At 40.8% G+C, this 9,980-nt stretch overlaps 1 non-coding gene across 1 annotated transcript; it reads right to left on the bottom strand.

The window, feature by feature from the left end:
- Positions 1–705: 705 nt before the first annotated feature.
- Positions 706–811, bottom strand: LOC113831763. Its single transcript, XR_003480902.1, has one exon. It is a non-coding gene; the product is annotated as a U6 spliceosomal RNA (small nuclear RNA).
- Between the last annotated feature and the right edge of the window lie 9,169 nt (positions 812–9,980).

The following is a 9,980-nucleotide window of genomic DNA, read 5'->3' as shown; positions in this document are numbered from 1 at the left end:
GGGCACTGGTCTGGTTCAAGGTTTCTGGCTTCTGCTGTGTCCTCACTGGGACTCCTCTCAGATATCCTACTGTTGCCCCGTGCCGTGGAGATCCTGCAATTTGGGGTCTGCAGGACCAGCTTCTTCACATGCTACAGCAGTTCATATATGAGGTGGATGTTAGGGTGAGCTAACTCATAGCCCTAGATCTCAGCCTCGGGGGTAGCTGAGTTGGTCAGCCCACCACTCTCCTGCCCACATGCCACCAGGGCTAGATCTCCTACTTTTCCCAGGCAAGGGGCAAGTTCTCCTACCTGTGGCAGCTGGCAAGGGCTGATACCAGCTCTCCAGTACCATTGGGGCCAGCTCTCCTGCACCCATGCCACCAGGATCAGCTCTACTAAGTTACCTAGGCAAGGTGCAGGGCCTGCTCTCCTAAGTGCAAGAGCCAGCGAGGAGCAGAACCAGCTCTCCCACTCCACCCTGGCAAGGAGTGGGGCATGCTCTCCCACATCCATACCTCCAGGGCCAGACAATATTCAAATTAAAGAGTATAGAGAGTGAGTGTAGGCCAGGCTTCAATGATTTCTAGAAATAGAAAGGGGGTGATCATCACTAGTGAGGACCCAAAAGCAGAAAATAAATAAGAGCCATAATAGCACAGAGGTGGGGGCAACCACAGATGTGGTTTCTATTAGTACAACTCAATGTGCAGTTTTGTTTTACAAAACTATAGAGCAATTCATTAATTTGTATGCCATATTGTGGAGGGGCCAGGCTAATCTTCTTTGTATAGTTGCAATGTTAGTGTATATGCTGCTGAAGTGAGCACAGCTAGTATTTTCAGACGTTAAAAAGGTGGAATCAGGTAGTAGATGTTAGCTACATGGATTCATAACACCTGAATTGTTTCTATTATTGTTTAACTTCTTTCACTCATTATAAATTCCATCAAATGCTTGGTACGTTTGAATAGTTTATTTCTATTCTTTGTTGAATGCAAGTCTATTTTGTAAATGTTCTGTTGGATCTGTCTATCCACTTGTGTTTTGTCAGAGTCAACTAACTGAAGATCAAAAATATTTAAAAACGGTTGTCTTTACTGAATATGACAGACTTTTTCTTGTCATTCCTTGAATAATAAAATATTAAAGTTATATACATGACATTTATATTGTATTAGATATTATAAGTAATCTAAAAATGATTTAAAGTGTGCTCTAGGATATGCGTAGGTTATGTGCAAACACCACACCAGGTCATGTGAAGTACAGAGACACCCTCACAGTTATGTTTGGATGGTTCTGGAATCGGTCCTGCAGACTGACTACTGGGGACCACCACAGCTTGCCAGAATATTCATCTGCTGAAGAACATTTGGATTTTTTCCAGGTATATAAGTAATTTTGCTTCACCGTGACTAAAATATTCAACAAAAATACTGAAGAAGGCATAGCTTGGCAGCTTGGGTCATGGCAGTGGGGGCAAGTGTTAGAGGCTCTTCTCAGCATGGCAGAAAAGAAAGCAGTGAGACCTTCAAAGGCCTGTCCTTCATGGTTTACCCAGTCAGCTAGGTCATTCCTCCTAAGGTTCCACTGCCTCTCAACATAGCATCGCCAGCTGGGAGTGAACATGGGAAAACATGACCTTGTCGTGGACATTTCAGATTCAAACCAAACAAACTGATACAAATAATGCTGATGTGAACATTTATGTACAAGTCTTTGCAGGAGCACCATTTTCTTTAGATCACTATATAGAAGGCAAATGACTAGATTGCATGAGAAGTATATATGTTTTTTTAGAAATTGACAAACTATTCCAAAATCATCTAATCATTTTGTATTCTAGACAGCAATGTACAAACTTTGTATTCTACATCCTCAAGGCACTTGGTGAGGTTTCTTCAATGTCTAACTTTCCATGAATCCAATCCAGTGTATGTCTAACCTCACACATAATGTTTTTATCTCCTCATGTTCAATTTAGTATATTCCCTGGCCCTAGTTTACATTTTGAACATGTAACATACCACAATAAAACTTATCAATAGATCCTGCGGCCGGTACCCTAGCCTCAGCCAGAACCTGGAAGCAACCTAGATGCCCCTCAACTGAAGAATGGATAGAGAAAATGTGGTACATTTATACAATGGAGTATAAAAAAAAAAAAGCAATGGAATCTTGAAATTCGAAGGCAAATGGATGGAACTAGAAGAATCCATCCTGAGTGAGGTAACCCAGTCACAAAAAGACAAACATGGTATGTACTCACTCATATGTGAATTTTAGACATAGAGCAAAGGATTACCAGCCTTTGCTTCTTCACCAAAGAAATTAGGAAACATGAAGTACTCTAGAGCATGGACCCCAGGAATGGGAAGGGGCAGGAACTCCTGAGCTAACTGGGAACATGAGGGAAGGGAAGAGGGAGCTACCAAAATGAGAGCAGGAGAAGAGTAGAGGAGAGGAAATGGAGGAGCAGAAATACTGAGTTGGGGGAAGAATAGAGGAGAGCAGGATGAGAGATACCATAATAGAGGGAGCCACTATAGGTCCGAGAAGAGATCTGGAACCAGGGAGATCTCCAGAGACCTACAAGGATTACACGAACTGACAATCCAGGCAATGATGGAGAGGATAACCTAAATGCCCTTCCCCTAAAATGAGATTGATGACTTCTCTTTATGCCATCCTAGAGCCCTCATCCAGTGGCTGATGGAAGCAGAGGCAGACACCCACAGATATACACTGAACTGAACTCTGGAACTTAGTTGCAGAGAGGGAGGAATGAAGATCGAAGGGGTCAGTACCAGGTTGTAGAAAACCCACAGAAACAGCTGGCCTGAACAAGGGGGAGCACATTGACCCCAGATGCTGTCTGGGAGGCCAGTACAGGACTGATCCAGACCCCTGAACATGGATGTCAATAAGGAGGCCTCTGCACTCTAGGAGGCCACTGGTAGTGGATTAGTATTTTTCCCTGGTGTAAGAAGGGACTTTGAGAGCCCATCCCACATGAAGGGATGCACTCTTGCCCTGGACACATGGGGAAGGGCCCAGGCTCAGCCCAGGATGATGTGGTGGAGTTTGCGACGCCCCAGTTGAGGGCCCTACCCTGCCTGAGGAGTGGAAGGTGGATGGGGTGGGAGATAGGTCTGGGTGGGGGGAGGGGAGGGAGAGGAAGAGGGAGAAGGGATTGACATGTGAAACAAACTTGTTCCTAGTTTGAACTAATAAAAAATAAATAAATAAAAAACTTATCAATAGCTTTGTCTATCCCAACATTTGTGTGAGTTCTGCATTGTTTTTCATTCATGGATTTTTTTTCCTCTTCCTTAATGGTCATATTTTCCTCGTTCTGTTCACACCTTGCATGCCTTGATTGAACACCATGTTTTATGAATTTTACTTAGTTGGTTGCTGGATATTTGTGTCCCCATGAATGCAAACACTCTTGAGCTTTGTCCCAGGATGCAGCCTGCTTCTTTCAGTCAGGATTTTGATATCTTTTGGTCAGTCAGAACTTTGTTAAGTGGAAAGCTAATTGCTAGCTGTTCCTACCACAAAGACAAATCCCTCTGAGTAATCTGCCTATAATCCCATAAATAATAGTGTTTTCCAGTTAGGATAGCAGACATGGAGAGTATTTCTAACACAATGTAAGTTCACAGTGCTTTTTTTAATCTTCTTAGGTGGTCCTTGATTCAACTGTGGGCAGTTTCATCACATGCATGCAGCGATCAACACACAGCTCAGGATATTCTGCAGACTTCTATGGTTCTGTCTCAAACTCTGTATTTTGTGAACTTCCCCCACCTTTGTCTCCCCAGATTCAAAGCCTTGTTGGTCCAGTTCTGGGAATTTGTCAGGTAAAGCCTGAGTTCTTGCCAGACAGTGGCCTGAATTCCTCTCTAGTCATCAGCAGGGATAGTCATGGGGTTCACAGCATCTTCTCCTGTCATGTTTCAAACATTTTGTCTGGGTTATGTGATTTCATATATGAAAGTGGTCTGACTCCTGTTATAATGTAGAGTACACCCATCAGCTAAAAGCAGAAGTATGCTTTGCTTACATAAAATCTCCTAATTCTAGATGTTAGATATATATTCGCGTAGTTAGATTGCATCAAAGATATGCAAATACAAAGTGCTCACATCAGAACAGGACTTTTCCTGTGGTGTTGGACACACAGAGTGAAGAGACTTGTAGATTTGGTCTACTAAGATGGATTCTGACAATGACAAGAATTTTGTCTGGCATTCTTCACTTATGATTCCATTGTCCCTTGCTCATATCCTGCAAGAAGCAGGATAAACAGTGCTAATTACTAATTTACATTCTCTCACAGTTTGTCTTTCTTTTACTTTAGTTGAAGTAATGTACCCACTATTATCTTCCTCATGCATATAAGCTAGGCAAGTATTGTATCATAGAGCTATATCAACACACACACACACACACACACACACACACACACACACACACACACACACTTACTTTTTTTTAGATAAGGTCTTCCTAAACTGACAAGGCTGGTTTTGAACTAGTAGTGCTTCTGCCTCTGTCTTTACAATAGATGGAATTATAGGCTGAGCCAAAAGGCCTGGCTCTGTTGTAGATTTTGAAGGAATTGTTTTGCATTTTTAAGAATCAACATAATGGTCCTATAGGTTTCTTTTCAAACCATATGAAAGTATAGGTGATAGATCATATAGTATTAATAGATCTTGATTCCATACTGGGAAATATTGGCTGGAAGTAATAAGCATGGGCACTATGTATTGAAGGTTTTGTTTTGTTTTGTTTTGTTTTGTTTGTTTTTGGTAGCCAGTGCCAAGGGCACTAAGGCAACATGGAGTATTAATGTCGACCTTAGAATCAATGATTTTCAATTCCAAATCTAGCAACACATTGTACAGAACTAAATGTGATGGTTTGAGAGAAAATGGCCCCCAGAGGGAGTTACACTATCAGCAGGTGTGGCTTTGTCGGAGTGAGTGTGGACTTGTTGGAAGAAGAGTGTCACTGTGACAGCAAGCTTTGAGGTCTCATATATGCTCAAGATACCACCTGGTGTCTTGGACTACTTCCTGTTGTCTGCCTATCAAGATGTAGGACTCTCAGCTCCAGCACCATGGCTGCCTGCATGTCCCCATGTCCTGCCATGACAATAATGGATTAACCCTCTGCACTATGAGCAAGCTGCCCCAATTAAATTCTTTTCCTCTATAAGAGTTGCTGTAGTCATGCTGCCTCTTCACATTGATAGAAACCCTAACTAAGACATGGAACAAGGTTTTGCTTGATTTTCACAATTCAAAAAATACATAATTTATTTTTAGGGGAATAGGGGCACGTGAGTTACCCAGATGCATGTAGAGGTCAGAGAATGACTTGAAGAAGTCAGGTCTCTCCCTTCACCATGTGGGTCTCAGGGATTGAACTCAGCTCCTCAGGCTTGGTGGTGAGAAACTTTACCCACTCACTTGTGGACAAGGCTCTGGACCACCATACACTTTGATGAATCATCTCTAAATAAACAATACTACTTAAAAGAATTAATGTGGGAAGCATAGAGAACATTCATGAAACTATTAGCTTAGGCCCTTCTGCCCACAGGAGGACACGTGTCAGAATTATAATCTGTCAAGGCTCTGTTCTTAAATGGAGAGTCAATAATTTCACTTCAGTGTGAAGTTCAGTTCCAGCTTCAGAGCTAGGCAGGAGATTAGATTGCATACACAGGTAAAGAGCACTTGGTAAATTGCCTGCAGTGAATGTTAGTTGATTAATCCATGCCTTTTGACAATCCATAAAACCTCGGTGGGGCTCTTGGAGAAAATTAAAGCACTTGGGGGCCAGTGGCAAGAGATGATATTTTAGTCTTTCTCCAACCATGTCTTCATTTCTTCTAAATCAATGTTATGCACTCCTGAGAACAAAAACACAGTTATTCAAGGTCTGTCAAGACTAACACCCCAGTGTTCATCAGACCTAATTAATTTTTGCATTATTATTTTTTAAATATTTTATGTATTTTCAATACAAATTGATATAATAAAAACCAAGCAAGCATACAGCATTTTGCATTATTATTTTATCAGGTCTCACATTTTGGCATTAAATAATGAAATAAATCAACTAGAAAACAGCATGAAAACACCAAAAAAATACAAATATTCTCTGAACTTCCTCATATTGTTCTGTTATAATACCTCCTGTAAGAAGTGGTTAGAAAGAGCAGGAAAGTACTTCTTAACAATGGTCTCTACAACAAATATTTAAATTTTGATGCTCCTCATGTTAGATTTAAAAGGGGTACAAGAAAATCTAGCAAAGGAAAATACAATGCTTCCTTCAGTTGTGATGTGCAGATAAACAATAATAATAGAAACGATGTAACACATTACACAAAGAGAAATAAAACTGATAGAGAATCAGCAAATAAAAGTCCTTCAAGAAACCTTTTCATAGAGCACATGGAACAGGAATCCAGGAGCAGTTAAAGATCTTCTTTTATTTAATCCCATGCTGATTCTTCCCACAATTTTCAAGAATATGAAAGGACAGAGTGCATTTTTTTCTTTCACTATCACAGAAGAAACTCCAAGTATACTAATTACAAATTTTAAGATAGTCTACTATCATTTTATTTTGCAAAATACCCTCTGATATAAACAAAATCTAACAACACAAAGCTAAATATAGTCAAAGAGTTAAAAAACAAACAAAAAACTCTTCAGACCCTAACATGGACACATGGATCAACCTGGTAAGAGAAATTAGATGATATCTACTGGGTAAACTGGGTGTGGGTTGTGGTAAGGGGGAGGGGAGGGGAATGAGAACATGATGGAACTGGGTGGTTGAGTGGGGTAGGGTTGTGGAAGAGATATCTTAATATCGAGAGACATTGTGGGATTAGGGAGAAACCTGGTGCTAGGGTAATTCCCAAGAATCCACAAGTGTGACCCCAGCTAAGACTCCTAGAATAGTAGAGAGGATTGGTGACTACCCCAACTATCATCATAGAGCCTTCATCCAGTAATTGATGGAACCAGAGGAAGAGATCCACAACCAAACACCAGGCTAAGCTCTGGGAATCCAGTTGAAGAGAGGGAGGAGGGAATATATGAGCAAGAGAGGTTAAGATCATGATGGAGAAATCTACAGAGACAGCTGAACAAAGCTCATGGAAACTCATGAACTCTAGCCCAACAGGTGTGAAGACTCCAGGGGACTGAACTAGTCCCTCTGCGTGTGGGAACAGTTGTGAAGCTTAGAGTATCTGAGGGGCCTCTGGCAGTAGGACCACAATGCAAACATGGTACATGAACTAGCTTATTGGAGTCCATTCCCTATGGTGGGATGCCATGCCCAGTCTTAATGCATGGGAGAGGGGCTTGGCCCTGCCCTCAACCTATTGTGCCAGACTTTGTTGACTCCTCATGGGAGAAGTAAGCCACTGTGCAAGAAAGTACCCTTGCCTCAACTCCTGACAGTATGCTGTCCAAATTATACAAGCAGGGCACAACAGAGAGTGACTGCAAAACCTTGCCAAGATAAGGAGAGACAGTCATTCAAACATCCTGCTTCATAGGAAAGTCTGTCAGACACATTAAGTCTGTAGGCCAAATATGGATAGCTTTCCCCAACCCTAACTGTAGGGAGGTTACTAATATAATCTTTATCAATTTTGATTTATGGTTTCTCCTGAAACTTTCTTAGACACTATTTTAAAAGATTTATTTACTTATCATGTGTACAGTGCATGCCAAAAAAGGGCACCAGATCCCATTACAGATGGTTGTGAGCCACCATGTGGTTGCTGGGAATTGAACTCAGGACCTCTGGAAGGACAGTCAGTGCTCTTAACCCCTGAGCCATCTCTCCAGCCCCTCTCCTGAAACTTATGTTTTATCTTCTAAAGCTCCTCTGTCATCCAGAGCAGTATTTTTTTTTGTTTGCTTGTGTTTTTTTACAATAGGCATTAGGTCATTTAATTGCTCTGGGAAGGAGTTTCGTCTCTAATGATAGGAAATGACTGAACCAGATTTTGCATAGGGGCCTGCAAGAGTCCCCTCAAAGAGTTTCCTTATGGTAAAGGGTTATCTTGACTATCCCTTTTTCACCTGCATTAATTAGTCCAATGCCTGCATTTGCCATATATTCATCATAACCCTGAAGGGAGGAGTGTTCTGTTTGGATTATGTTTAGAAAAAGCATGGTTTCTAGGAATGTCCTGTTTACAATCCCTTTTAAAATCTCTCAATATTTTATACTTTATACCTGTTGAGTGAGTTTCTTCTATGAGTCTTGTAAAAAAAAAAAAAGGGAAACTATAACTATCACTATCTAGTCTTCAACTCCCTCAGAGTCCCCAGAAGGAAATATTAACTGAGTAAGTAGGAAGTTCAAGCAAACAACTTCTAAAATTGTGGTAAATGACAAAAAGAGATGACTGCTTGCACAGTCACCCAAGGTTCTTCTGCAAAGTTGGGGTATCCTCTTTTGAGAGACTTTAAAAGATAGTTTGATAATGCAAATTAGAATAGAAAGTAAATTAGGTACAAGACTTTGGACTCACCAAAATAGGATGGATAATGGAGTACTTTCTCTGAATTTGTCAATTGCAAGTAGACTAGACATTGTTGATGCACTTATTGCCTGTAAATATTGTATATAATAGTTGTGCTTATTGTACATGTTTTTTCTTGCGTTAGTAATAGCCTTCTGTATTAGACAAAAAGGGGGAATTATGGTGATATTTGTTCATGATGTAATAAAGCTTGCCTGTATATCAGAATGCAAAGCTAGCCACAGCCATAGACTCCAGGCAGTGGTGGTACCCTCCTTTAATCCCAGCAGCCATACTTGAAGCTGGGTGGGTTTATAAACAGGAGCAGAGTCTCAGAGTTAGCATTCAGTCCTACTCAATTAGTCCCCAGCCTCACTGAGGACAGGAACATCCCAGCCTAGGTAGGGGTAAGAGTTCTCTGATGGCTTGGTTGCTTTGCTTTTCAGATCTTCAGCTTGAATCCCAATATCTGGCTCTGTGTTTTTATTATGCATGCTATACACGTACTATAATCTCTCTGTTAATCATTTAGTGTTGGTTTTTGGAAGTGGTCTAGAGTTCAAGCTTTGTTGGGGTTCTCATGGCCAAAAGCCACAAGAAGGCTGTGTGTTGGTTCTGACATGCAACCAAACATCAACCTGATCTCCTCAAGTTTGTGGATTCAAGAAGGAAATCAGCTACTTATATACAAATTGTCACTGCAAGTTATTGCCTGCTTGCTACTGCAGTTCAATTCATTTATTTACATCTTGGTTTTTGAAAAGTTGACGAATTCTCCTCTCTGCTAACAGCTCTTTCAAGGAAAAAGCAGCCCACTATACTCTTCAAAGCTCTACCTATGGAAATTACGAAAATAGAGTCAGACGTTCAACTGATGGAGAATATAAATGAGGTAGGCTATCAAGACAAAGGACCTTGAAGGCAAAGAAATGAGGAGCTCCCTTATATTCAACTTCTTTAAGAACTACAATGTCCATCACTAAATAAGATTTCTACTTAACTGACATATTTGAAGCATGCTAACCTGTATCATGTATTGTTCTAGAAGTTCTTCATGAATCATCCTATTAAACAGTTATGACAATCCAACAAGAATGACTCTACTATTAATCCATTTTACAGATGGGGAAAGTAAGGCTCAAGAAATATCAGAAGGTCATTGAATGTCACAAATCTTGTAATCACAAAAGTCAGATTAGGGGCTGGGAATATTGCTTATATAGTTCAGTAGTAGAGTGCTTCACTGGCATTTCTAAGGCCCTGAGTTCAATTGTCAGCATAGAGGAGAGGAAGAGGAAGAGGAAGAGGAAGAGGAGGAGGAAGAGGAAGAGGAGAGGAAGAGGAAGAAGAAGAAAGAAGAAGAAGAAGAACGAAGCCAATGACTTTGGATTTATACTTAGTTAACTCGATTCCTGGATTCC

This window comes from Cricetulus griseus (assembly GCF_003668045.3).
Source record: "Cricetulus griseus strain 17A/GY chromosome 1 unlocalized genomic scaffold, alternate assembly CriGri-PICRH-1.0 chr1_1, whole genome shotgun sequence".
In the NCBI taxonomy this organism is placed as follows: Eukaryota; Metazoa; Chordata; class Mammalia; order Rodentia; family Cricetidae; genus Cricetulus; species Cricetulus griseus.
Note: the sequence above shows the minus strand (reverse complement) of the source record. Positions and strands in the feature narration are given on the sequence as shown.